The following is a 24,867-nucleotide window of genomic DNA, read 5'->3' on the forward strand; positions in this document are numbered from 1 at the left end:
AAGGTATGTGAAAAAATTAAGAAGAATATAACACTGAGAGAACAAAGAAGAAAGAAGCAAAGTGGGGTAAAGTATATCAAATAAAGACACATGGGAAGGAAAACTGCTATAATGGAGGGTAAGAGGAGAATGGTGATGGGCAATCAGTATAACTTATTCTCCTTGAGAATAACAACCAGACTCAGTGGGGTGTAGAATCTTATCTTACTCTATAGAGGAAAAGAGGAGAATAAGAAAGGTGGTGGAGGAAGGGCAATAACATAAGATATGTGGAATTAGGGGAATGATTAATAGGCCCTATAGAGAAGTAGGTGGAGAATAAAAAGGGTTGTGTTAGGGATGGTAATAACATAAGAGAAGGAATTGAAGGGAGTGATTAAAAGTGAAACATGTAGACAGATAATGAATGGAGAAAATGTTGTATTAAAAGAGGAAAACAAGATGAAGGGGAATACTGAAATGGCAATTGTACAATTGGAATTGTAATTGTAAATGAGATGAACTCAGCCATAAAATGGAAGCAGATAGCAGAGTGGACTAAAAACCAGAATCCTATAATATTTATTTACAAGAAACACATTTGACATACACAAGTAGACATTTAGAAAGTAAAGCTGAAGGAACTGTTATTTCTATAACAACATAGAAATAAAAAAGAAAGTATAAAACTGTAGCTGACAGCTAATTCTGCCTAGACTAGTAAATTTATCCTTATTCTTCTATCATTCCTCTCTCAAATCCTATTCTAGATAATGGGAATTGAAAGAAAGGGAATAAATATTTCAAAATATCTGTTCTATGTCCTCTAGTGGGAAAAGAAGTTCATAATAATCATTAATTTCACAACTCCCTTGTGAGTTTAGTACTCTTATTGCTTGTGTAGATGGGATTAAATCTCCCCCTGCCAATTTTTAGATTTAATCACCAAAAATGTACACACCCCACTTATCCTAAGTAGGGGAAGTATGTAACCCTCTATTCAAAAGTGGGTGACGAATCAGAATCAACTTGCTACCCTCTGGGCAGTCCTAAGCAAAGTTTTAGCTGTAATTGGAACACGTAAGGTGAGAGGAAGGCACAGGAAGTGATGCAAAAGAAGTGCCTTTAAACAACTTCCTGTGAGATTTCTTCGAAGTTCCAAGCTTGAGTTGGAGGTCTTTCGCCTTGAACTGGACCCTTGAGGAGCTCTGGCTGAGGACCTTGGACTGCTTTCTATTTCTCCTTACAACTACCAAGTGGGTGAGTAAAAAAGACTGACTCGTTTCCTGTATTTTCTGAAGAGATTAGCCTCAGGAGAGAGGCATGCTTTCTTGAGAGAGGCTTCATGACTTAAGCTCTTAGACTGGTGCTCAGCTCAAGGATGAGGCCTCTGGCTGAGGACTAATTAGTCTTGCCTGGTTTGAGCCAGAGGCTGAAGCAAAATACTTAATGTGTTAGGTTAGATATCTTACCCTAACCCCTCTATGATTTTCTTACTTTGACTCTCTTTCCTTTTGTAAATAAATTGCCATAAACATCATTTGGAATGAAGTAATCAATTCCTAGGGACCCTACTTTTAAATGATTTAGTCCAGCTTTTTATTTTTACCCCTTACACATTTCTCCCCTTACATTTAGGCAGACATACCCTCAATCTCCCTCAATTTTCTTGAGGCACTAGCCCCCAGAAGGGTCTCTTGTCTGGAGGAGGCCTCTTGTCTGAAACCCTTATTAATTCAACCCTTAGGCCCTCTGTTGGGGGCTACTGGAACCCTCCTGGAGTAAAGACAGGGCTTGAACAATAGTCTAGCTTGTTAAGCTAAATTTCTTGCTCTGCCCTCTCCCTCACATTTTTTGACTCTTCTTTTACTCTGTAAATCTCAAGTCAGTCTCTTCTACATTTCATAGCTACAAAAGGTAAGTTCAATTTTTTTTTCTCTTTTCTCCTCATAATAAATAGAACACAACCATTTCTAATGTTAGAGGAACAGCCCTGAGGCCCCACTTGGGGAAGCTGTTTCCAAACCCCACCCCCTCTTTCCTAAGGAAAAAAACAACAACCCAATTAGCTGACCCTCAGATTTCCACCTGGGTGGGGGAGGTGATTCTATCTTTCAGCTACCTTGCTATCAGCAAGTAGATTCCTTTGATTTTTAATTAACTGTGAGGGCAAAAAAGGGGGAAAGGCTTTCACTCCCTCTCAGAGGGTAAGCAATCCTGCTCCATGCCCAAACAGAATTGCATCTCGCAGCCCAAAAAAATCTCTGGAAAAATGAGAAAGTTACTGAGCACTGCTCAGATTTTTGTTATTAGAGAGAGTGATTATTAAGCTGAAATGAACAAAGTTTTACCTTTTTTTACTCCTGGAAATCTACTTTCTGTTTTTTCCAAGCCCCATGTGTCTCTAGAATTAACTTAAGAGAGAAGTCCTGGGGAGATTAGTCAGGAAGAGCAGTGTTAAAGTAAAAAACAAACAGATAAACAAAAACTGGTCCTTTTTACTCTCTAAGGCTTTTAGAGCCCAAATAAACTAAAATATTTTTATAAAAACTCTTATTGCCCCAGACCAACTCAGAAAAGTGGCATTTTGCCCAAAGAAGGAAGCACGTGGTTAGAAGCATATGGTTCTAGTGTGGAGGACAGCTACCTTCCATTTCCTCTTCTAAACCTAATCTCGGACAAAAGGTTTCCTTGCCTGTCCTCTGTAAGAATTAAAATTTAGTTATTATAGCTATATATTAAAATTATGTGGCCGCCAGGAATCAACAATTCAAGTTGATTCCGTAATTAAATCAGACCCAAGTCAGCATCGGGTTGAAGAGTTTATTTACAATCAGGAAGGTAAAGTAGGGATAAAGAGAAGAGGGAGGTTAGAAGTCTAAATAAATGAAGCTGTAAGCCGCAAGGCCCAACAGCCAGATAGGCAGAGTTTAGAATTGGCCCAGCTAGGCCAAGGAAGCCAGCCTAACTTACCCACGTGACAATACAGGAGTGTAAGCTGTCTGTGGTCTCAGGAGATGCTTCTTCCTCTAGTTCCAGACGGCAACTGCCCCCACAGGAAGTTCACTCACTTACTTAAAGAGAACATGTCTTTCATCACTTCCTGTGGTCCACCTCTAATTCAAATGGACAAATGGCAGTTTCTACATTGATTTGGACTGCCCAAAGGGCAGTCCCTTATTCTTGATTTGTTACTTATTGTCACGTGTGGGTAACTCGTCTCCCCTCCCCACTAAAGGAGGTGGGAGTGACATCATTAGCATGCCTGGGTTGAGTAGATTTTTGACTATTAATGGGATAGAGCTAATTTCTATTTACACACCTCCACCCAAAAAGTTAATTAGCTCAAGGTCCCTTTACATCCTTAGAGGAATCACACCCTGACTTAACCACTAGCCAGTAGCGCCATCTACTGACAAAATCCAGAATGACAATCCATAAAAATAAAATAAAATAAGATAAAATACCCCTACCCCTTACCCTACCCCCACCCATAATAATATATATAAAAATTAAAAATATAAAAAATATACAATAACTAGATAAAATACATTGAAAATTATTTTCTTTTCCCCTTTCCTTTAATCTAAACCCCTGATTACAACACCCTGTAGCTTGAATGCTACTCTACTAGAAAACTTTCTGGATTTTGTCCAATTGGGAACCTTTAAGTTTTCAGAATACCTCCTTCTTCTTATCTTGCTAGGGAATTTTCTTTACGAATACCTAAATGTTGAGGCACAAAAAGTTCAAGAATTCCAACTATACATGCCCTAAATTCACAGTTGAGGGAACCAAGGCAAATAGAGTTTAAATAACTTGCCCAAGGGTACCCACTTACCATCTTTTTGAGGCTAGATTAAATTTGCTTTTCTGACTCCAAGTTCTGATCTCTTTTCCCTTCACTACCAGCTATCTTTAATTTCCAGATAATGGAGACTGTGGAATGTTTCTATCCTACTATTAAAAGAGGTAAATAAAGAATGGAATTTTCTTATTACAAATAGTTTCTATGATTTCTGCCTTCCTCTGTATGTCCCACGAGTGAATATAACAGAAGCCACTCTGTAGGCCTTACATTCATTCCCTGTTTATGTTAAGAGGACTGTATTTTTTATTTTTCTCTCCTGATACCTTCCTTTTTTCTCATGCCTAGGGCTTCAAGTTCCTAGAGAAAATTTTATCTCTTGTTTTCAGCAAGGGAGAGCACCATGGCTTCTAAAGTAAAAAGGCCCAAAGAGTTCCTGCCCAGGTGAGTGAGGCCAAAGCTTATGTAAAATGGCTGTTATCCCAAAAGACTTTTTATCTGTTGTAGTGAAGGGAGTGCTAGACTTTGGGACTGGCAGACCAATGTTGAATCATGCTATTCATTTTCTGAGAGAGGGATGAGGGACTCAGTGTAGGTCATGAGACAATATGTATTGTAGATCATAAAATAAGGTGAATAGTTAGTATGCTTACACTAAATGTCATAATATCTTTGTATCTACAGAGAAAAGAAAACTTATATTCCACATTGAAAATTATGGCATGAGAATTTTAAAAAGTGAAGTTGTTTTTCTGCTTTGTATACAAAATTTACCAAGAATGACCATGTGATATTGCATCCAAAATGATGAGAACAGAATATCTAGAAGTTTACCTGAGATACACAAAATTTTAAGAATAATGAATGAGTGACTTCTGAGGAAAGATAGAAAGGGCAATGGAGAATGACTGTGCAATAATGCAGACAATGCATATTCATGCACAGGGTTTGGGTTGTAATATAGTTGAAAGGAAGTTGGTCATGGCATTCCTCCATTCTTTAATCATGACATGAGTTGTGAAGTATGATGAGAATATGGGGCCTACCTGTGTCATAGGTCCATTTTGAGGTTTCATTGTTATTGTATATGTAAGTCTTTCTAAAATCATCCATCTTGCATGTATGACCAAATAGTGTATTCTAAGACTGGTTCTGCTTGTTTAAATTTGAAAACTCCTTTTTTTCCTGAGGGAATAGAATAAAAATCAGTTTACTTTCTACCATCAGAGGAAAGAACTTATATTTCTCTCTCTGTGTGTCCTTCCTTCTGTTGTTATATCATACTTTGTTTTCTTCAGAAACAATGACTAATTTTGAAGTGAAGGATATGTCTACAAAGCTGAGGCTTTTTGTGGAAGGATCTGGCCCCCAAAGATGCATGAATGATAGTCCCCATGGCTTCATTTTGAGAGAAATCTGTGACTCTAATATCAAGGTGAATAAAAGTTCAAAGAGTGACTGTGAATTTGATGAAACTGCGGAGAAATTCAGCCAATATTCAGTCCTAAATCAGTATAATAAATTGACCTACAGAAGTGACTGTTGTCAGGATAGAGAATATAGCAAATGCTTTCCTGAAGATGTAGGACTTCTTCCATCCCCTAAGAAACCTCCTGAAATGCCCATGTATCAAGATAATGTAGGAGGAATGGTCTTTGGCCAGAGTTCAGACCTCATTAGACATCCAAAAAGTTTCTGTGAGTGATGAAGGTGGGTCACGACCTTTAAGTCAGAACTCTGAGCTTGCTGCACATCAGAGAATCCATGATGGAGAGAAACTTTATGAATGTAAACAATGTGGAAAGACTTTCAAATGGAGGGGCTGTCTTGCTGAGCATCAGAGAATCCATAGTGGAGAGAAACCTTATAATTGTAAATGCTGTGGAAAGGCTTTTACAGGGAGGGGATCTCTTACTGCACATCAGAAAATCCACTCTGTAGAGAAACCTTATGAATGTAAACATTGTGAAATAGCTTTTACAGAAAAAAGATCTCTTGCTGTACATCAGAGAATCCACACTGGAGAGAAACCTTATAATTGTAAACACTTGGAAAAGACTTTTAAATGGAAAGACTCTCTTGCAGCACATCAGAGCATCCATACTGATCAAAAACCTTATGAATGTAAACACTGTGGAAAGACTTTCAAATGGAAAATCTCTCTTGCAACACATCAGAGAATCCACACTGGACAGAAACCTTATGAATGTAAACACTGTGAAATGGCTTTTGAATGGAAAGTCTCTCTTGCAGCACATCGGAGCATCCACACTGGACAGAAACCTCATGAATGTAAACACTGTGAAAAGACTTTCAAATGGAAAGCCTCTCTTGCAGCACATCAGAGAATCCACACTGGAGAGAAACCTTATGTACGTGAACACTGTGGAAAGCTTTCACACAGAGGAGCTATCTTGCTTCACATCAGAGAATGCACATTGGAGAGAAGCCTTATGAATGGTAAACACTGTGGAAAAGCTTTCACATGGAGGGACTCTCTTCTAGGCATCGGAGCATCCACATTGACAAGAAACTTTATGAATGTCATCAACTTGGATAGGCTTTCACATAAACCTCCATAGTTGCTTTATGTCAGAAAATCTTCACTGGAGAGAAACCTCATGAGTGAGGTTGTTCTGTTGCATAATTTTAACTGTAGGAATGCAAATATGTGAAACAAGTCTCCAAGCCAAAAAGAAATTGGTTCGTTGAGAGAGGACCAGTCTCACAATAAAACCAGACTTCTGATCAAGACCAAAAGGCTCAGAGTCTTGTGAGTGGCCTCCTAATGTACCAAACTTATGCTAAAATTCATAGATTTATGATTGTCAACAAATCAAACATATAGTCTACAGTATTTTGCAAAACACAATCATAGCAATATAAAAGTGGGAGTCAGCAACTATAAAATTAAAGTATTTATAAAAATGTTACCTAAGCAGTCAGGTCAGCAAATAAAATAAATAATATGATGAGTAAAATAAGGGGTGGTTACTGGTATCTATTCTTGAGATTATTCTTTGTTAAGCAAGATGCTAAAAAATACATTCACTTCAGTTTTATCATGCTTGACTTATGCTACAATTACATTTTAATCAAAACACTAATACCTTCTTTTTTTGAGTCACACAAGTAAGAGATTCCTAGAATTTTCCTAAGACCTATGCTTACAATGATTTACTATGCTAAAACTATAATTTTAATGAAATCAAACCTTAGAATAGGTAATCAAACAATCATAAAGGGAGATAGGGGATTTCTTAACTCACAGATCTTATAGTTGCAGCTTTTAGATTATTTAAGATTATTAGAGGATCCACCCTTGAGAGAAACTTTGGGAAGATGATGAATGTGGTAAGGCTTATTAGGCAACAATGATCTCTTTTTCCCAAGAGAGAATTCCTTTTGGATAGAAATCTTATTACTGTCATGAAAAAAGAAAGACATTGAAATGGAGAATCCAGAGCTTGTTCAGTATGAGAAAATGTCTTCTGAACAGATCAATACCAGATGGATTCCCTGTAGGAAGGCATTCTTCCAAAAATCATCTCTTATATTAGAGGATTCTTAGTGCAGAAAAACCTAATGAATGTGCTTAAGTTGTATGTGTTTTCCTCAGGACAAGGGTGATCACTATTATAAATCTGAGTGACCACCCTTCATCTATTAGATTTGGCTATTATGACAAAAAGGGAAAGGGACAAAAGTTAGAGGAGATGTGAGAAAACTGAGATACTAATGAACTACTGAGCAGAGTTGAGAACTGATTCAACCATTCTGGATAAGGCAATTTTGAACTATGTCCAAAGGGCATTAAAAAAAAAAAAAAAGAAAAAGTACCTACATGTATTTTTAAAAAGGAACACTTAAAGCTGCTCTTTTTGGGGTGACAAAAGAATTGGAAAGTAAGAGGGAACTCATCAATTGAGAAATGACTGAGTAAATTGTGGTATATGATTTCAATAAGATACTATTGTTTTATAATTAATGAAGAGAAGGAGGAGCTGAGAAAAACCTGGAAAGACTTGAGAACTGATACAGACTGAATTTAGCAACACCAGGAGAACTACTGTGGCTCACTGTGACAGAAATATTGTATGCAGAACAACTGTGAATTGAGTTATTCTCAAGAATACAGTGATCAATCCCAAAGAACTCATGAAAAAAAGTTTCATGTGTTTCTAGAGAAAGAACTGATGAAGTCTGAATCCAGACTAAAGAAAAGGTTTTTCACTTTAAAAAATTTTTTTGTATGTTCAGGTTTAATTCCACAGAAAGATCAATATGGAAAAAAAAATGTTTTATATGATTCCACATGCAAAATTTATATGAGATTGCTTAATATCTCTTGGGCATGGGGGAGAAAATCCAAGACTCAGATTTTTGAAAAAATGTTGGATATTATTTTTACACATAATTGTTGTCAAAAAATAAAACATGAAATGATGGAGAAGAGTTGTATGTTCAGTGGTGAACAATATTCTTTCTAGAATGAAGGGGTATGCAAGGAATGATTAAAGGAAGGGCTTCACTTTAAGTTCATACTTGACTATACTCTGGACACATTGTGCTAGAGATAAGATTCAATGCCTCTAATTCACTAGGAAAGGCATTTTGCTGTAGCACAGATGTCACAGACTTTTTCACAGGGGAGCCCTTCTTAAATACTCCAAATTTCATATTGTGGAAAAAATACTACAATCATACAGACTTTTACTCTGAAATCCTAATGCTTGTCATTCTTCCTATTTGTTGACATTTATCTATTACAATTTTTTTAGCCATTCCCTGATTAAGTGGCACTCACTTGTTTCTTGTTTTTGCTGGCACATATAGATCTTACCAAACAAACAAAATAAGAGTGCATGGGGAAGATGTGGTAGGATTAGGGAACCTGATCCCTGCCAGGCTCATGATGCTATTGGCTGATTTCTGGGTCTGAGAAGCAGTCTAACTCCTCTGAAGAAGTAATAAGGGAGGATTTGAGATTTCCAAGTCCACCTTGTCTCTTGAAATATCAACTAATGGTGTCTCAGGACATCCTAAGGCTGAACTGTCAGGCTTAATTCCCTTCATAAGCAAGAAGCAAGGCACCCTCTTTTCCGGAGATGATGGTGAAGGAGACATTTTTTGCTAATGGGAATGCCCTGCCCGAATTGAGAAACCATAGTATCCTTGGAGAAATAGCCTCATATTCTTTATTGGTTAAAATCTGAAAAACAAAGTTCTAATTATTCTTCCCTATGATAATTACTTTCCTTTTAATCAGTGAGTCATTTTAATGGAGAAGGACATAAAAATTTCACTTGCACTCATGCTTACAAGGAAACAAGGAGATTTAAGCAGATATCTTTAATTTTCTCCTTTCAAATATAGTCAATTAAATATTTGATGGATTTTTACATTATCGGTATCATACAATATTAAATGATATATGACTATATTATATTTTAATACATTATGTTGTATAATACTGTTATAGATTAAAAGGTTACAATAATTATCATATAACATTATAATTTTATGATAACCAAAACAAATTATTTTATTACTTCCATAAGAGATAATCAGTTACACCCCATTGTCTAGCTCTTGTGCCTTGGAAGCAATATACAACATTGATTCCAAGAAGGTAAGGAAAGGATCTAAAAGATAATAATAAGAGCAATTAATAAGAATTAACATTCATAACATTTGCCATAAACCAAGTAGGATATTAAACCTCTTAGGTGCCCATAGTTCCATATTACCCTTTGGACAGGTGTGATAATTAAATTAAGTCTACACAAAGGTGAGAGCAGCTTCCAATTCTGGGAGGTCCTAACCCATGTGTGCTAGAGTGAGCAATCAATCAAAATTGAGGCACCGCCCCCTAGGATTTCTATGAGAAGCATCTATTGTGATTGGATATGTGAATTAGGGGGGAGGAGCAGGAAGTGATGCATAAGCGACCCCTTTAAAAGGAGAGGATCCTCAGTCAGCTGAGGTATTGGGTAGAAGAGAGCATCAGGTGAGGACCTCTTGTTCATGGAGGAGTGTTGGAATGCTGAGACTGGTGGGACCTCTGACTGCTTCCCTTTGAATTGTCATGTGGGTAAGTCAGGTTGACTCTCTTTCTCTTCCCTTGGAGTTTCTGGAGGCTCTAGGCTCAAGGAGGTCTCTCTTATTGGAGGAGGCCTTGTGGCTAGAAGCCTCGTTTAATGAACCTCTGTGCCCCTCTGCTGGGCCTCTAAATTCTTACCTGGTCCAGGCCAGAGTTTCTCTCTCAATCTCCTTACCTTCAATCTTCCTAATTGTAAATAAATCAACATAAAAGTCAATTTGACTTGAGATTATTCCTTAATTGGGGAAATTTCCCCTGGAGACCACCTTTTAATATATTGAACCCATAAAACCCCTTTTTCCTCCTTACACAGGTGAAATCCCATGGCTAGTCAATTACTCAGCATGGCAGAATCATTGTATTTCCCAGCATTATAGTTCTTCCTCAAAACTGTTAGCACTTTAAAAGAAAGAAAAGATCTCATTTAATCACTCCCGCAGTTTGAAAATTCCCAGCTAACAATAACCTTACCCCTGTTTCCTTTCTAAGAGCAGAATCCATTTTTGTCCCTATCCAGAAACCTGATCAGATCTTTTGTGGGCATTTAATCCACTCCTAAGCCTCTCTCTCTCCCTCTCTTTCTCTCTCCCTCTCATCTTTATCTCTCTCTCTTGATTTTGTTTTTCTCTTGTTCTGTTTCATGTTTTTTCTCTCTGTCTCTGGTCTTTATCTCTCTTTTACTGCCTCTGGTCTTTATCTCTTTCTCCTGTCTGTCTCTGTCTTTGTCTCTTTTTTTCCTTCTCTCTTCCCCACTCCCACCGCCAAGCCATGGGTTTTAGCAAGAGGGCAAATTATCTCTTAATTTAAACAAAACTGCAAACAAATATCCATGGGGAAGTCCTGCCCATACCCTTGGCTCCCGGACTCTGCAATGCTCCCTAGTGTCCAGTCTCCTTAATCACTGGTGCAGGGAAGCCTCAGGAAAGCATCACTTCACTCTACTCTCAGGACCTTTCTTCCACCCAACCTCCCCAGCCAAGTCTTTGTTTTGGCTTCTTTGCCATCCCAGTTCTTTCTCTTTTTTTCTCCAGTTCAGCCAACAACAAAGAACAAATCACTCTGTTCCTGTGCCTGAATAATGGATGTCAGTCTGTGCCCTGAGGCCTTCCTCTCCAGCCCAGGAATTTTTCCAACCAAAAGCCCCCTCAATGCTCACTTTCTCCTTTGGAAGTTCAGCTGCCTGAGCACAAAGAAGGTCTTTACTTTGGTATTTTTATTACCTGGGCTGTTTGTATTTTCCTTAGCTCTGGCCTGGGCACAAAGAAGAATCTCTTAAATGATTTCTATGCAGAAAATGTGCAATTCCCTTCCCCATCCTCTCCCACCTGCCTCCTCATTCCCACCCCTCTCAGCCTTTTCATCCCAACCTCATATGTTTAGATCCTCAGACTGAGTCACACAGGAAGTAGCTGATCCAGGATCCCCTCTGATGTCCTCTGCTGAGAGAGGAAAGGAGGTGGCTGGTAGTCCTGAAGGCCAGGCATGCCCTTCCCTGCTGTTGCCCATGAAGAATTCATTCAGAGAATGTGGGTTGATTCTGGTTTTGACATGTGTCTATCTCTTCTGGGGCCTCAGTGTGTTCCGTGAAACAAGGGAATTAACCCAGGTAACATATAGCATCTTTTTCAGTTGAAACTCAATGCTGTAGGAGATAGCCAGAGTCCTAACACACACATCCACTGGTACATGTGTTTTATATGTTTGGGAACCAGCATGGTACAACAGGAAGCAAGCCCACTGGGCTTGGACTCTTCAGTCCCTGGTTCAAATCCTGTCTCTGCCACTTATTATTGTCTCAGTTGGAGTGGGCAGAATGGACCTTCTAGGACTCCACACATGGGTCAAACTTGTCTAATTTAATATCCTTTCACTAACATTTCCTTGCTTTATTCAGCTTTCTTTTTTCCTTTTTTTAGTTTATCCCTAACCTTTGGTCTTTGTATTGTTTCTAAGACAAGAGTGGAAAAGGCTAAGCATTGTGAGTTAGTGACTCCTACAGCTTGGTAGCTTCTGAGTTCAGACTTGATGAATAGGTAGCTTTCAAAGAGATGTAAATTTTCAACTAGTATATGGGGAAAATGCTCAATCTGTATAATCACTAATCCATATCACAAATGACTGGAAAGAATTTCAGACTGATGAAGATGATACGAGGAGAATCATAAATATTGGGGATTTGTTTTCCTCAATTGTGCGTTTCTTAGAAGTTATTTTCCTTTTCACCTGGGAAAAGGCAGATCAATCCAGGAAAAAAATACATATAATATATCAACAAGTTTAAACAAAAGTACCCTAAATCAGTCATAGATAACTGAAAATTAAATTCTCTCTCAGGCTTTCCCTTGCCCCCATACCAGTGACAAAAATGATAGGGGGAAATGTTGGCAAAATAGACCCATTTAATTCACTGAAGATGAGGGGCTGAATAATTAACTGTGAAATTGTGAGGTCACCCCCAAATCATGAAACTAGTTCTACTCATCGACTCGGTGATACCAGTAGTGGCCATTTTCCCTAAAAGAAAGGGAAAAGCCCAAATGGACAAAGACATTGATACCAGCTCCTTTTGGTATGTCAGTGTACAGGAAAGAAAGATGTGATGCCCTACATTGGAGCAACAACTGAACGTTTGACTTGTGGTTGTTACGGCACAATTATTGTCTCATAAAGCACAGACACTCGGTGAAATCTGGGCAGTGCTGTATGAACTAATGCAGATTTCAAACTGGCTACGTGTTTGGCTCTAAGTTATGGCTGTGACTTTATTGGGGCCTCTCTCACTCCTGGGGGCTACAGGTATCTGACCATTAGTGATGATGGTCAGATCATTGTGAGGGCAAACGCTCTCCAACGACGTCACACGTGCCATTACTTCAATGGTCAGCCAGTAGACCAGGGGCCTCCCAGGACCTCTGTCACCTGCCTCCTGACGTAGAGGAGACGGACACCAGTTGTAGAATAAAAAGTCCATTTTGCAAAATGGACAGTGAGAGAATGTTTTCTTTGGCTTTGATTTTATTATTATTTTCCTAGTTGATATTTTTTTACTTTTGGTTGGGTCAGGATAGCAGTGTGAGGAGGACTAGGAATAGGATTCTGCCCTCCCACCCCATCCCACTGCACCCTCTCTCCCTACCCCAACTCCCCGTTAATGAGCCGGGAAGTGCATGGCACATATGTCCACATGCACAAGGGGTGGAGGGTTGGGGGCGAGGGGCAGCATGTGTGCAAGAGGGGAAGGAGCAGAAGAACCCCAGTAGGAGCCTGTGTGTGTCTTTCTCTTTGTGTCTATATCAATGTGTCTGTGTGTCTGTCTTTGTGTCTGCATGTGTCCATGTGTCCCTGTCTGAGTGTCCATGTTTATGTGTGTGTCTATGTCCGAGTGTGTCCGTGTCTGTGTATCTCCATGAGTGTGTTTGTGTCTCTCTGTGTCTTCATCTGTCTTTGTGTCAGTGTGTCTGCATGTGTCCATGTGTCTGTTTCTGTGTGTCCATGAGTGTTTGTGAGCATGTCTGTGTGCATGTCCCCGTCAGGTGACTGACAAGCATTTGGGGGTCCCAAAGGAGTGACGAGAATGAGGCGTGGGAGAAGGATGACACGCGTCAGGAGGGCTGATGAAGCTGGTAGCAATTGGAAGTGAGGTTTATTGATCACATCTAGTATTTTATAGAGAAAGTGATGCAGGCTAAGGGATCAGGTCAGCTTTTCACATGGACGATGGTTAGTAATGATTTACAATCTTAGTACAATGACTTACTTTACCTCACCGAAACGTAGAGTTCTCTGTAGGATAAGAAATCAATATGTCCATGTTTATAACCATTTAACCAGGTTTCTCAGGGAATGCACACATCAGAAATTTCTTGGAAGATCATTCAGTTTCTGCGGGGAAGGGTGGAAAGGAGGGGTTTGGGGGCCTCCCGTGGTGCCTGGCTACGTGTTTGGCTCTCTCTAAGTTATGGCTGTGATTTTATTGGGGCCCTCTCTCACTCCTGGGGGCTACGGGTATCTGAGCGTGTGTTTCCGTGTGTCTGCCTGTGAATGTCTTCGTGTCTTCATGTGTCCGTGTTCACGAGTGTGTGTCCTTGCTTCTCACCATGACCTCCCCCTCTCCCACCCGTGCATTCCCTTCACCCTCTACCAACTTGACATTCAGCTGCAGCAGAGGGTGACATCACAAAAGTGCAATGACTGGACCATCTACACACTGAGGTTACGCAATCTCAGCAGGGCTGGCAGTGAAGGAAGGCAGGAAATGATGCTTCCCCTCTCCCACCTTCCACAGTATCTACTCCAAACATCATCTTCCCCTCAGAATTGCTGAGCACATGCTCCTCACACCTTCTCAAGGAAGGATCTTCTCTCTCTTCTCAAACCCATGGAGACCAATGATCAAAGAATTGTCCAAGGAGAGGAGCCCTTCCAGGCCTTTAGCCCCTCAGTGCCTGCTAGAGCTCAGGCCCTGGAGTCAGGGAGGCCTGAGTTCTCCCCCTGCAGGACCCTGGACAAGTCACTTTAGCCTGCTTGCCTCAGTTTCCTCCCCTGTCCAATGGGCTGCAGGAGGAGAGGGCAGAGCCGCTCAGCCTCTCTGCCCAAAAAGCCCCAAAGGGATGGGGAAGAGTCAGACAGGTCTGAACAGCCTGAGCTCAGCAGCCCTGCAGACAGACATATAGACACCCCCCCCCCCCAGACTGTCCTCTGTCCATCAGGGCCCAGAGACTGGGCTCAGTGGCTGTTGCTTCCTTCTGTGGCCTCACAAAGGGCAGGAGGGGAGTTCCTGGGCCTCCCCTCCAGGCCTCTGAAGGGTCTTTGGGCCTCCTGGGCTGGGGGAGGTGCTGAAGGAGACCCTCCTCAGCTGGCTCAGAGCCCCAGGCTCAGGCTCTTATTCTCTGGATTCCACAATGGGGGAAACTGAGGTAAAGGCTGGGGAAGGGCCTTGGCCAGGCTCCCCCTGCTGGGCAGTGTCTGAGGCCACCTTTGAGCCCAGATCTTGGGGGTTCTGGGGCCAGGAGGGCAGCCCCCGAGTCACCTGATTCCTCCACCTGGGGATAGGGTTGGCCCCTCCTTTGGGGAGCTCCCAGGTTCCCCCCAAAGCAGAAGGAACAGCAGGATGTTCAGAGAGATTCCTGGAGGATGGGAACCTGTGGGAGGGGGGCCTGGGCAGTCAGCTGCTGCCCTCTGCCTGTAATGATTACAATTTTCAGTCAAGTGAGCAGAGCACAGACTCACACCTGCCACACTTTAACCAAAGCAAAGCTCAATTAAGCTCCCCAAAAAGAGCCACACAGTGTGGGTCCCAGGCAAATTTATCTACCAAGCCCCTATACAAATGAGGACTTACTTAAAAGGATGCTGGGAATGTAGCTCAGGTATGGCAAATTTTCCACCTGCACATGCCTCAGTTTCCTTTTCTGTCAGAAGCAGGGATCCAAGTGCCATCTCCCCAGGCCCTGGGAAGCAGAGATCCATAGATTGATCAGTCATCCAGTCAATCGACACTTATTAGGCACCTGCTTTGAGCCAGGCTGTAGCCTGAGGCAATTCTAAAGAAGCAACATGGCTGGGCGGGAAGGGGAAATGGGGGTGGAGGGTGGGGGGGTGGGGAAGGCTGCAGCCCCGCTAGGTTGGGGAAAAATTCCTTTATGACACCTCCGCCACCAAGCCTCCAACTGGCGTGCCCTAGAGAGGAGGACTGCATTTCCCAGAATGCCTCTGTCATGACACCATGCACGTCTTGTAGTCCCCCGGTGGAGGACTCCATTTCCCAGAAATCCGGTTTCCTGCCTTCTGCCTAGTCTTTGTTTCTCCCCAGCGTGGCAGCCCCTGGGCATGCCGGGAACTCAAGTGGGCCGTCTCGGCCCTGGAAGGCTTCTTGCTGTTTTTCTAGGACCTTTGCTAGGTGAGAGGAGAAGTGGAGAGGGTCAATGGTGCTGAGGGTGGGGTGGGGGACCGGGGCTCCTTGCTCTGGCAGCTGAGAGTTTTTGCTCCCTAATTACGGGGGAAGGGGAAGACCAGGGAGCACCGTTTCCGGGTTAGTGAGCCTGGGCGTGTGGCCGAAAGCATGCGCAACAAGCCAGGACTGGCAGAGATGGTGCGCGGGGCTGTTACAGTGCTGGGGGGAGGGGAGAGTCTGTGAGTGTGTCCCGATGGGGAAGCATAGAGCCATTGATCCAACTGTCAGTCGTTCAATTAGGCGCTTTCTGTGTGCTACGCTATCTCCTGAGGCATTTTGCAGGCTAAAGAAGAATCTGGGCGTGGCTGGAGGAGAAATGGGGGTGGGGAAGAGGAAGCTGCACCACCCCCTCCTCACCCCGCCACCACTCCCCAAATTCCTATATAACACCCCCTTCTTAAACACAGGGCCCCAGGCCAGACTCCATATCCCGAATTTCATGACTTAATATAAGCCATGTCCCAGAATGCCTAGATTCTGAAGTAACGGAAGTCTTGGCATCTACCCCTGTGGCATCCCAAAGGCATTCTGGGAATCTCATGTAGGTCTTCTCAGCTCTTGGAAGGCTCACAGTTGTGGTTTTTGGACCCCTTTTTAGGTGAGAGGTTGAGGAGAGGGAGTCAGTGCGCAGGCGCGGCCCTGCCTCCTTGCCTTGGCTACTGAGACTTTCTGCTCCCACCTCCTGGGCAGCAGGAAGACCCCACTGGTCCAGTTTCACTTTGCTTAGGTGGGGGGGTGGGGTTGCGCATGTGCCAGCCGAGAGGAGGGGCAGGAGCGACCTAGCCCAGTGTAAATGCTTGTGATGGGGGGGAAGGGCTGTCTCTGTGTGTTTCTTCTTGTCTGTCACTTTAAAGGACCACAAAAAAAAAAGATGCAAACACGGAAGTGCCTGGCTCAGGCCTGGGTGGCTCTGTTTTTACCAGTAGCCTTGGCGGGGCTTTGCCCTCCCCTAGGCAGGAGAATAGGGCCCCATCCCGAGAGCCTGGAGGCCACTGGGTGGGGGATGCAGTCACTGGATGGAGGGAGCTGCTGGTCAGAGCCCTTCCCCAGGGGGGACCTCCAGGTCAGAATGCGCCAGTGGGAGAAGCAGACTACATGAGCTTAGTCCGTGGGCCGTGAGGGTGGGGGGAATCCTGTGCCCACATGCCATGGAGGGAGCCTCATCTTGGGCACGGAAGAAATGCTCTCCCTCACCCTCACCTAATGCCTATCTCTTCCATCCTTAGTGTCAAGAAACTCCATCTCAGATTTGACATGTCCCAGATAGTTCTTTTGAGATTCAAAAAGCACCCGTTCTCAGACAGCCAGGGATAGGTCTCCTCTTTAGTAGATTTGCTTCTTTGCTTCCCTGTTGCTTGAAGAAATTCTTTAAATGTTCCCACTAAAATCTTTTTGCAAAGCAGATCTCAGGACAGATTAGTACAGCTTTTCAAATGAGTCAAAAAGGATTTCTACCCCCCAGGCGTGCTGAGAATCACCCCCTTGAGTTCTACCAGACAAAGTCTCCACCTGTAACTGTTCCAGATCATATTCCTTCTGAGTAACTTGTGGCTTTTCTCAGGAATGGTGGATTACCAGCTTCATGATCAAGGACCCAGCAGACAACTATAAGCGAACTCAAGACTCAAAATAATGTTAGTGGCTGTCCCCAAAGCTCTTACCTCAAATGAAAGATCTTACCAATCAGGTGTTTAGAGCAGAAAGTTTCCCAGGATTCACATGCAGAGAATATATTTCATCCCACAAGTTTTATTTGATTTCCTTTTCGTTAGAACTCATCTTGGCATAAGCATCAATTATTTGACATAATTGCTCTGAAAACTCCTCATGGTTTCCTTGTTATTCTTTAATTGAAAAATGTAATGTATACACTTAATATAGTCTGTGAAACTCCTTGGGTTATCTTGGGTTGTAGGCTTAAGGTCAAAATGCCTGTAAACAAGATTTGATACCACTCTGAACTTTATTTTTTAGCTAATGTTTATAATTATTATGACCCAAACTATATTTTTGACTATTAATTTAAGATTAATGATTATATTATTAAAATAATCATAAAGGATAATACTATTATAATCATAAAAGAGATGTGGAGTTTCACACTCAAAGTACCTATATATACAAGTGATAAGTTATATGCTATTCTTCTGTGTTTCTGTTCCCACAGTTCTTTCCCTCAATGTGGATAGCATTCTTTCTCATGAGTCCCTCAGGATTGTCCTTTGTCATTGTATTACTACTAGTTGCAAAGTTCATTACATTGAACCATTCCACAAAGTTTCACTTTCTGTGTTCAATGTTCTTTTGGTCCTGCTCATTTCACTCTGCATCAGTTAATGGAGGTTCTTCCAGTTCATATAGAAATCTTCCAATTCATCATTCCTTACAGCACACTAGTATTCCATCACCATCATATATCACGATTTCTTCAGTCATTACTCCATCAAGGGATATCCCTTTATTTTCCAATTTCATACACCACAGAAATTGGGGATATGAGTATTTTTGTACATCCATTTTTTAAATTGTCTCTTTAGGATACAAACAGTAGTGGTGTTGCTTGATCAAAGGGCATGCATTCTTTTAAAGCCCATTGGGCATAATTCCAAATTGAATGGCATAATATCTTTGCATGTATAGAGAGAAGAAGAAAATTTATATTCCATTTTGAAAATTACTGCATGAGAGTTAAAAAGAATAAAGTTGTTTTTCTGCTTAGCTTACAAAATTTACCAAGAATGACCATGGAATAGTGCATCCAAAATGATGAAAACAGAATATCTGGAAGGTTACCTAAGATTCACAAAATTATAACAATAACAGATGAGTGACGTTTTAGGAAAGATAGAAAGGGCAGTGGAGACAGACTGTCCAATATGGAGGACAAAGCATGCTAAGGCACAGGGTTTGAGTTGTAGTCTAGCTTCAAGGTAGTTGGTCAGGTCATTCTTCCATTCTTTACTTATACCATGAGTTGTGAAGTATGATGAGTATCTTGGACCTGCCTGTGTCATAGGTCTGTTGTGAGGTTTCATTGTTATTATATTTGAAAGTATTTCTAGAATCATCCATCTTGTAGATATGACCAAATGGTGTATCCAAAGACTGGTTCTGCTTGTTTAAGTTTAAAAACTTTTTTGCCTGGGGAAATAGAATAAAAATCAGTTTACTTTCTGCCACCAGAAGAAAGAACTTATATTGCTCTATGTGTGTGTATGTCCTTCTTCTGTGTTTATAGCATAATTTGTTTTCTTCAGAGGCAGAGACTATTTTTTTTAATTTAAAATTTTTTGTTTAATTAAAAATAGTCTTTCCCTCCTCTCCTCCCACCCCCTTCCCATAGCCAATTAGCAATTCCATTGGGTTTTACATGTGTCATTGATCAAGACCTATTTTCATATTATTTATCTTTGTATTAGGGTGATCGGTTAGAGTCTACATCCCCATTTTCTTCTGTGTTTCTGCTCCCACAGTTCTTTCTCTGGATGTGAATAGCATTCTTTCTCATAAGTCCCTCAGAATTGTCCTGGATCATTGCATTGCTATTAGTAGAAAAGTCCATTACATTTGATTGTGCCACAGTATATCCGTCTCTGTGTATGAGGTTCTCCTGGTTGGCAGAGACTAATTTTGAAGTGAAGGGGATGTCAATAAAGCTGAGGCTTTTTGTGGAAGAATCTGGCCCCCAAAGATACAAGAATGAGGTTCATTTTGAGAGAAATCTGTAACTGATATCAAGGTAAATAAAATTCTAAAGAGTGGCTGTGAATTTGATGAAAGAAATTCAGCCAATATTTAATCCTAAATCAGTAATATGAAATAGACCTCAGAAAAAGACTATTGTCAGGATAGTGTTAGAGAATTTTCTTAATCTCTCCCTCTGTCTCTTTAAGAGGCAAGGGAGCAGAAAGATTTCTCAGTAATAGCATTCTGCTGAGCCGGGGTGAGTTGCAGGATGTGAGTGACTGAGTTGGTTGCTTAGTTGTGGGCAGATAAGGCTGGCAGTTGCAGGAAAGTTGACTACTGGGCATGAGTTGGTCCTTAGGGGTTGGTTGCTGGTAGTGTGGGTTGGTGTTTAATTGAGTTTCATAAATGTGGGCCTGACTTTACTGAGTGGGCTTTTTGGCTTTAGCCTTTAGAGGCTTTTGTCTCTGGGTTCCCTAGAGACCAGAAGCAGTCTCTGTCTCTCTCTCTCTGAGACAGGCAGTTGGGACTAACCGAAAGTTGGAGATAGAGAAAACAGATTTACGGCCTTAACACCCTGTAAGGTGGTAGAAGTTTGATTAATGCTTATTGATTAGCTTAGGTAGGTAGGTAGTGAATAAATTCTTAGATAGTCTGTATAGAGAAGTTAGGCCAGGCCTGGCCCTGGCAGAAGAAATCACCCTTGACGGCAGATAGATTTAGGGTTTTTCAGAACATTTTTGTTAGGATTTGGATTTTAGGTAAAGCTATATGATTTCTTTCACTTTCCTCTTTTCTATTTCCTATCTCAACTTTCCTCAAAATAAAATAAGTGTTTTGTGTTCAACAAACTGCTCCCTGACCTTTGTTCAAACTCCTACCAAAAATTTTAACCCTTTACAATAGTGAATACAGAAAATGCTTTCTTGAAGAAGTAGGACTTGTTCATTCAAATGAGAAACCTGAAATGCCCATTTATCAAGGTAACCTAGGAAGAATGACCTTTGGCTGTAGTTTTGACCTCATTAGACATCCAAAAAGTAAACATGAAGAGATAATTTCTGTGAATGATAAAGGTGGAGACCTTTCAGTCAAAACTCTGAGCTTACTGTACATCAGAGAATCCACAGTGAAGAAAAGCCTTATGAATGTAAATACTGTGGAAAGGCTTTCATACAGAGCAGCTCTCTTGGCAGACATCAAATGATCCACACTGGAAAGAAACCTTATGAATGTCTACAGTGTGGAAAGGCTTTTAAACGGAGGGTACTTCTTGCTGACCATCAGATAGTCCACAGTGGAGAGAGACTTTATGAGTGCAAACAATGTGGAAAGGCTTTCATGCACAGCAGTTCTATTGCCAGTGTAAGATTTAGAAATTAAATATATAAATTAAATATGAGAATTTTTAAAAGTTGTGGTCTCTGTTTATAAAAATAATTAACTTAAGTCAAAAAAATCTCTTAGTAACTCCTAATAATTTAATATAATATATAGAAGAAGAGAAATATGAGGTAAGTAGAAAATATTTACTAGCTTGATATATAATAAAGCTACTAACAGCCTCATAATTTAATTTTAAACATTAAAATTTGGCTGACCACAAAGTTGGATGAGGACTCTCATTTTCTTCACTTTTTACTCTCTCTAAAACTACCCATAAATCATTTTGTTAGTAATTAAGTCTGGATTCCAGAACTCTTACTCCTCTCTAAGTTTGTAGAGAAGTTTGAAATAGGCAAAAGGGCCGATTAGCCTCATGGCTACAGTCTTTGGTCTGATACTGTAAAGTCCTTTGGAAGCCCCTCCCTTCTACAACTAAACTACTGCTGTTGCTTCCTGACCACTGCTGATACCCCAAAAGTCCTGTGTGGACAAGGGAGTGCTAATCCCTTTTTCTCTTTAACTGAGAACAGTTGAGTAGAACCTTGACCTTACTACTGCCTGGTAAGCTGAGTTTTAAGCAACAATCAACCTGTCCTCACAGATCTACCTGGTGAGAAGGGGTCAATGATAGCTACTACCTACCAGCCCAGAATTTTGGATTGGTTAGAAGGAGTTAAGTACTGGGGAGGTTAACAAGTTTAGTTAGTGGGTAGAGAAAACTGCTTATAAAGGGCAGACCAAGACCCCGGTGTCTCATTCTCACCCTCTCCTGACTGGAGATTGGAACCTGAAGGACCAGTGTTGGTGGTGTGCTTTAATCCATCAGGACAGCAATTAGGGTATTTACCTAAGCTGCTCTCTAACTCTTTCCTACATTTCCCTCTCTTCACTATCACTACTTTGATTCAATTAAATTGTTAAAGTTACTAACAGCCTCATAATTTAATTTTAATTATTATAGTTTGGTGACCACGAACAATGAGTACTCTCATTTTCTTCAGCTTCTTCATTTTTTATTCTTTCTAAACTATTCTTAAGTGTAAATATGAAAAATGATAAAGGCTGTGATAATAATATAAATTAGTATTTTAATTAAAGCCATGTTGATAGATAAAGTTATCAGACCACGCGCTTGTAAGCATTCAAAACTGCCGCCTCCATTACTGCCTCCTAGCCAAGCGCCTACTCGCCAAAGAGCGAGCCTACTGGCAAAAGAGACCACTTCCTCCTAACCCAGGAGATTTAAACCCTTCCCTGCGTCAAGACGTAAGCCTTCCCAAGTCCAAAAACCGGAAACGGAAACCCGTTGGACCACGGGAAATGTAGTTTGATACATTTCCCAAATTTCACTTTTACAAAAGTAAGTTTCTTAGTATCTAAGTGAGATTGGCTAAAAACTACAGTGTGTGTACCAGGTTCAGTAATCAGGACTGATCAAAGCTACTACCTCTTGGCCCAGAACTCTATATTGGTGAGAAGGGGCTAAGTATTGGAGGAGGTTAACAAGCTTGGCTTTTAGTTTTCTCTCTTTTTCTCCCCCAAAAGAGCCAGATTTTGGGAATTAAGCTCTGATTTCCTGACCTAAACCCAGGTGTAACCAAATCTCTGCAATTCTAGCCCTTTAAAGAAGAGTATCTTGCTCCTGGGAGTCCTTTTTTTATTTTTTTAAAGCCCTTTCTGAGACCCCATGAACCTCTAGCTAATATTAGCTTAAATGGGAGGTGAGGCTTTGAGAAAGTAGCAGCAAGATCCCTATAGCTGCTCCCTTAACCCTGAGCAGCATTTCAGGGCCTAATCAGGACAAAACCCCAGCAGGGACCCCACCATAGCCTGTGCTCTCCACCCCAGGCTTTTGCCCTCCAGGCCAGCTCAGAGAAGAGGCTCCCTGTAAGCCTTTCCCAGGAAAGCCTCAGCCTTCAGGCAGCCCTCCGAGCTAGTGCCCAGCCCCTGCCCTGGAGGCCCCCTTGGGAGCAGCTGGTCACCCTGGCTGTGCCCTGAAGGGGGTTTTACCTACCAGGAGGGAGTTTTCTTTTGCCTGAAGTAAAAACCTTTTTTCTTTTTCTTTTTTTTTCCTCCCAAACCTCCCTCACCACCTTTTGGCCTCAGGTGGAGGCTTTTCCAGCCCCCCATCCAAAGGATAGTAAACTAGGGCCTGTCTGCACATACACCCCTTTTTCTTCCTAGTCTTTAGGACATCCCACCTTGTAGCCCTGCCAGATCCTGACCCCTTGCCAGGACACACTGGGGTGGCACCTTCTACAGACAGGAAGAAGAACTACAGGCAATTTAATAATAAAATTTAATTTTAATTATTATAATTATCAGAAAGTTTCTTTCCATACTGGAGGCTCCCTGTTGGGGAGGGTCACCCCTGAGGCCAGGGAAGGGCTCTGGGAACCCCTCTGAGCCCCCCCCCCTCTTTCCCTCACAGGTGTCCAAAGAGGAAGTCTCCCCACCTGGGGGCTCCCGCTCCCAGAAGGACCCCAGTATGGCACAAGCAGAGACCCCAGAGCCAGAGGGAATGTCATCCGGGACCCCGAGGCCCCCCTCCCAGGTGAGTGTAGCCCCTCCCCAGGCCTTGCCAGTGGATTCCCCCAGGCTGGAATCCAGCAGAACTCAGAGCTGTGTCTCTGCCAGGCCTCCAGGGGCTCCATCCCTGCTTGTCCTCAGGGGGAGCTCCAGGGTCCACCCCGGCTGCCCCCCAGCCACCCTGTTCTGGGGTTTTCCTGCCTCAGGAGCCCCTGCCTGAAAAAGCAGCCCAGGTTCCAGCTAGACAGGCCCAGGCGCTGCCACTCATTCATCCTCCCTCCTGTGTGATGTCTCTAGTTATGAGAATCCCTCTAACAGGAGCTCAGGCCGCAGTGGCTCTGTCTATTCCAGGAGCCATGGCGGGGCTTTACCCTCCCCCGGGGCGAGAGAATGGGGCCCCAGCCCCGGAGCCAGGAGGGCACTGGGTGGGTGATGCAGTCATTGAATGGTGGGAGGGGCTAGTCCAGGTCTTTCCCCAGGGGTGGACATCCAGGTCAGAACATGTCAATGAGAGAAACAGCCAACCTGAGCCTGGCCAGGGGACAGCCAAGGGCGGGGGGAAGGTGTTCCTGTGCTCCGGGACAGCAGCCATCTTCCCCACAACTGCCAGCTCCAACTTTCAGCAACTGACGCCCCTGTCAGGAACTTACAGCTCCAACCAACTGATGCTGGCCCAGCACAGGGATCCCCAGATCCTACTTCCTGTCATTGTGGGCCAGTTAATCCCTTCACATCTCTATGGTAGGAGGACCTCTAGGCAGAATTCCTTTTTATACACCCAATGCAGAGTCTGAGTGGAATGAAGCCAAAGATGGCAGCAGAGAGGGTGGGGAGGCTTCTTCCTGGCCAGTCTGAGGTCCTTTCCAAGCCTGAGGCTCCCTGTTGGGGAGGGTCACCCCTGAGGCCAGGGAAGGGCCCAGGGAGCTCCTCTGAGCCCTCCTGCCTCTCCTTCCCCCACAGGCATCCAAAGAGAAAATCTCCCCACCTGGGGGCTCCCCCTCCCTGAAGGACCCCAGTATGGCCCAAGCAGAGACCCCAGAGCCAGAGGGAATGTCCCCCGGGACCCTGAGACCCCCGCCACAGGTGAGTGCAGCCCCTCCCCAGGCCTGGCCAAGCTCTCCCAGGCTGGAATCTAGCAGAACTCAGAGCTGTGTCTCTGCCAGGCCTCCACGGGTGCCATCTCTGCTTGTTCTCAGGGGGAGCTCCAGGATGTGGGATGCCCCCACATCCACCCTGTTCTGGGGTTCTCCTGCCTCGGGAGCCCCTGCCTGAAGGAGCCACCCAGGTTCCAGCCAGACAGGCCCAGGCCCTGCAATTCATTCATCCTCCCTGTTGTATGACATCTCTAGCTATGGGAATCCCTCTAACAGGAGCTTTTTGGGGCTTTCACTGACTTCAGAAGCCCTTCCAGGAGCTGGTCAGGCT

The 24,867-nt window shown here is 42.7% G+C and overlaps 2 long non-coding RNA genes across 2 annotated transcripts; both read left to right on the forward strand.

The window, feature by feature from the left end:
• Positions 1–3,262: 3,262 nt before the first annotated feature.
• LOC123245919 lies at positions 3,263–5,164 on the forward strand. Its single transcript, XR_006506122.1, has 3 exons — positions 3,263–3,951; positions 4,136–4,231; positions 5,086–5,164. It is a non-coding gene; the product is annotated as an uncharacterized LOC123245919 (long non-coding RNA).
• A 10,565-nt stretch (positions 5,165–15,729) lies between these two features.
• LOC123245927 lies at positions 15,730–24,481 on the forward strand. Its single transcript, XR_006506123.1, has 3 exons — positions 15,730–15,789; positions 23,345–23,467; positions 24,403–24,481. It is a non-coding gene; the product is annotated as an uncharacterized LOC123245927 (long non-coding RNA).
• The last annotated feature ends 386 nt before the right edge of the window (positions 24,482–24,867 follow it).

The sequence above is a fragment of the Gracilinanus agilis genome, chromosome 1 (assembly GCF_016433145.1).
Source record: "Gracilinanus agilis isolate LMUSP501 chromosome 1, AgileGrace, whole genome shotgun sequence".
Classification (NCBI taxonomy): domain Eukaryota; kingdom Metazoa; phylum Chordata; class Mammalia; order Didelphimorphia; family Didelphidae; genus Gracilinanus; species Gracilinanus agilis.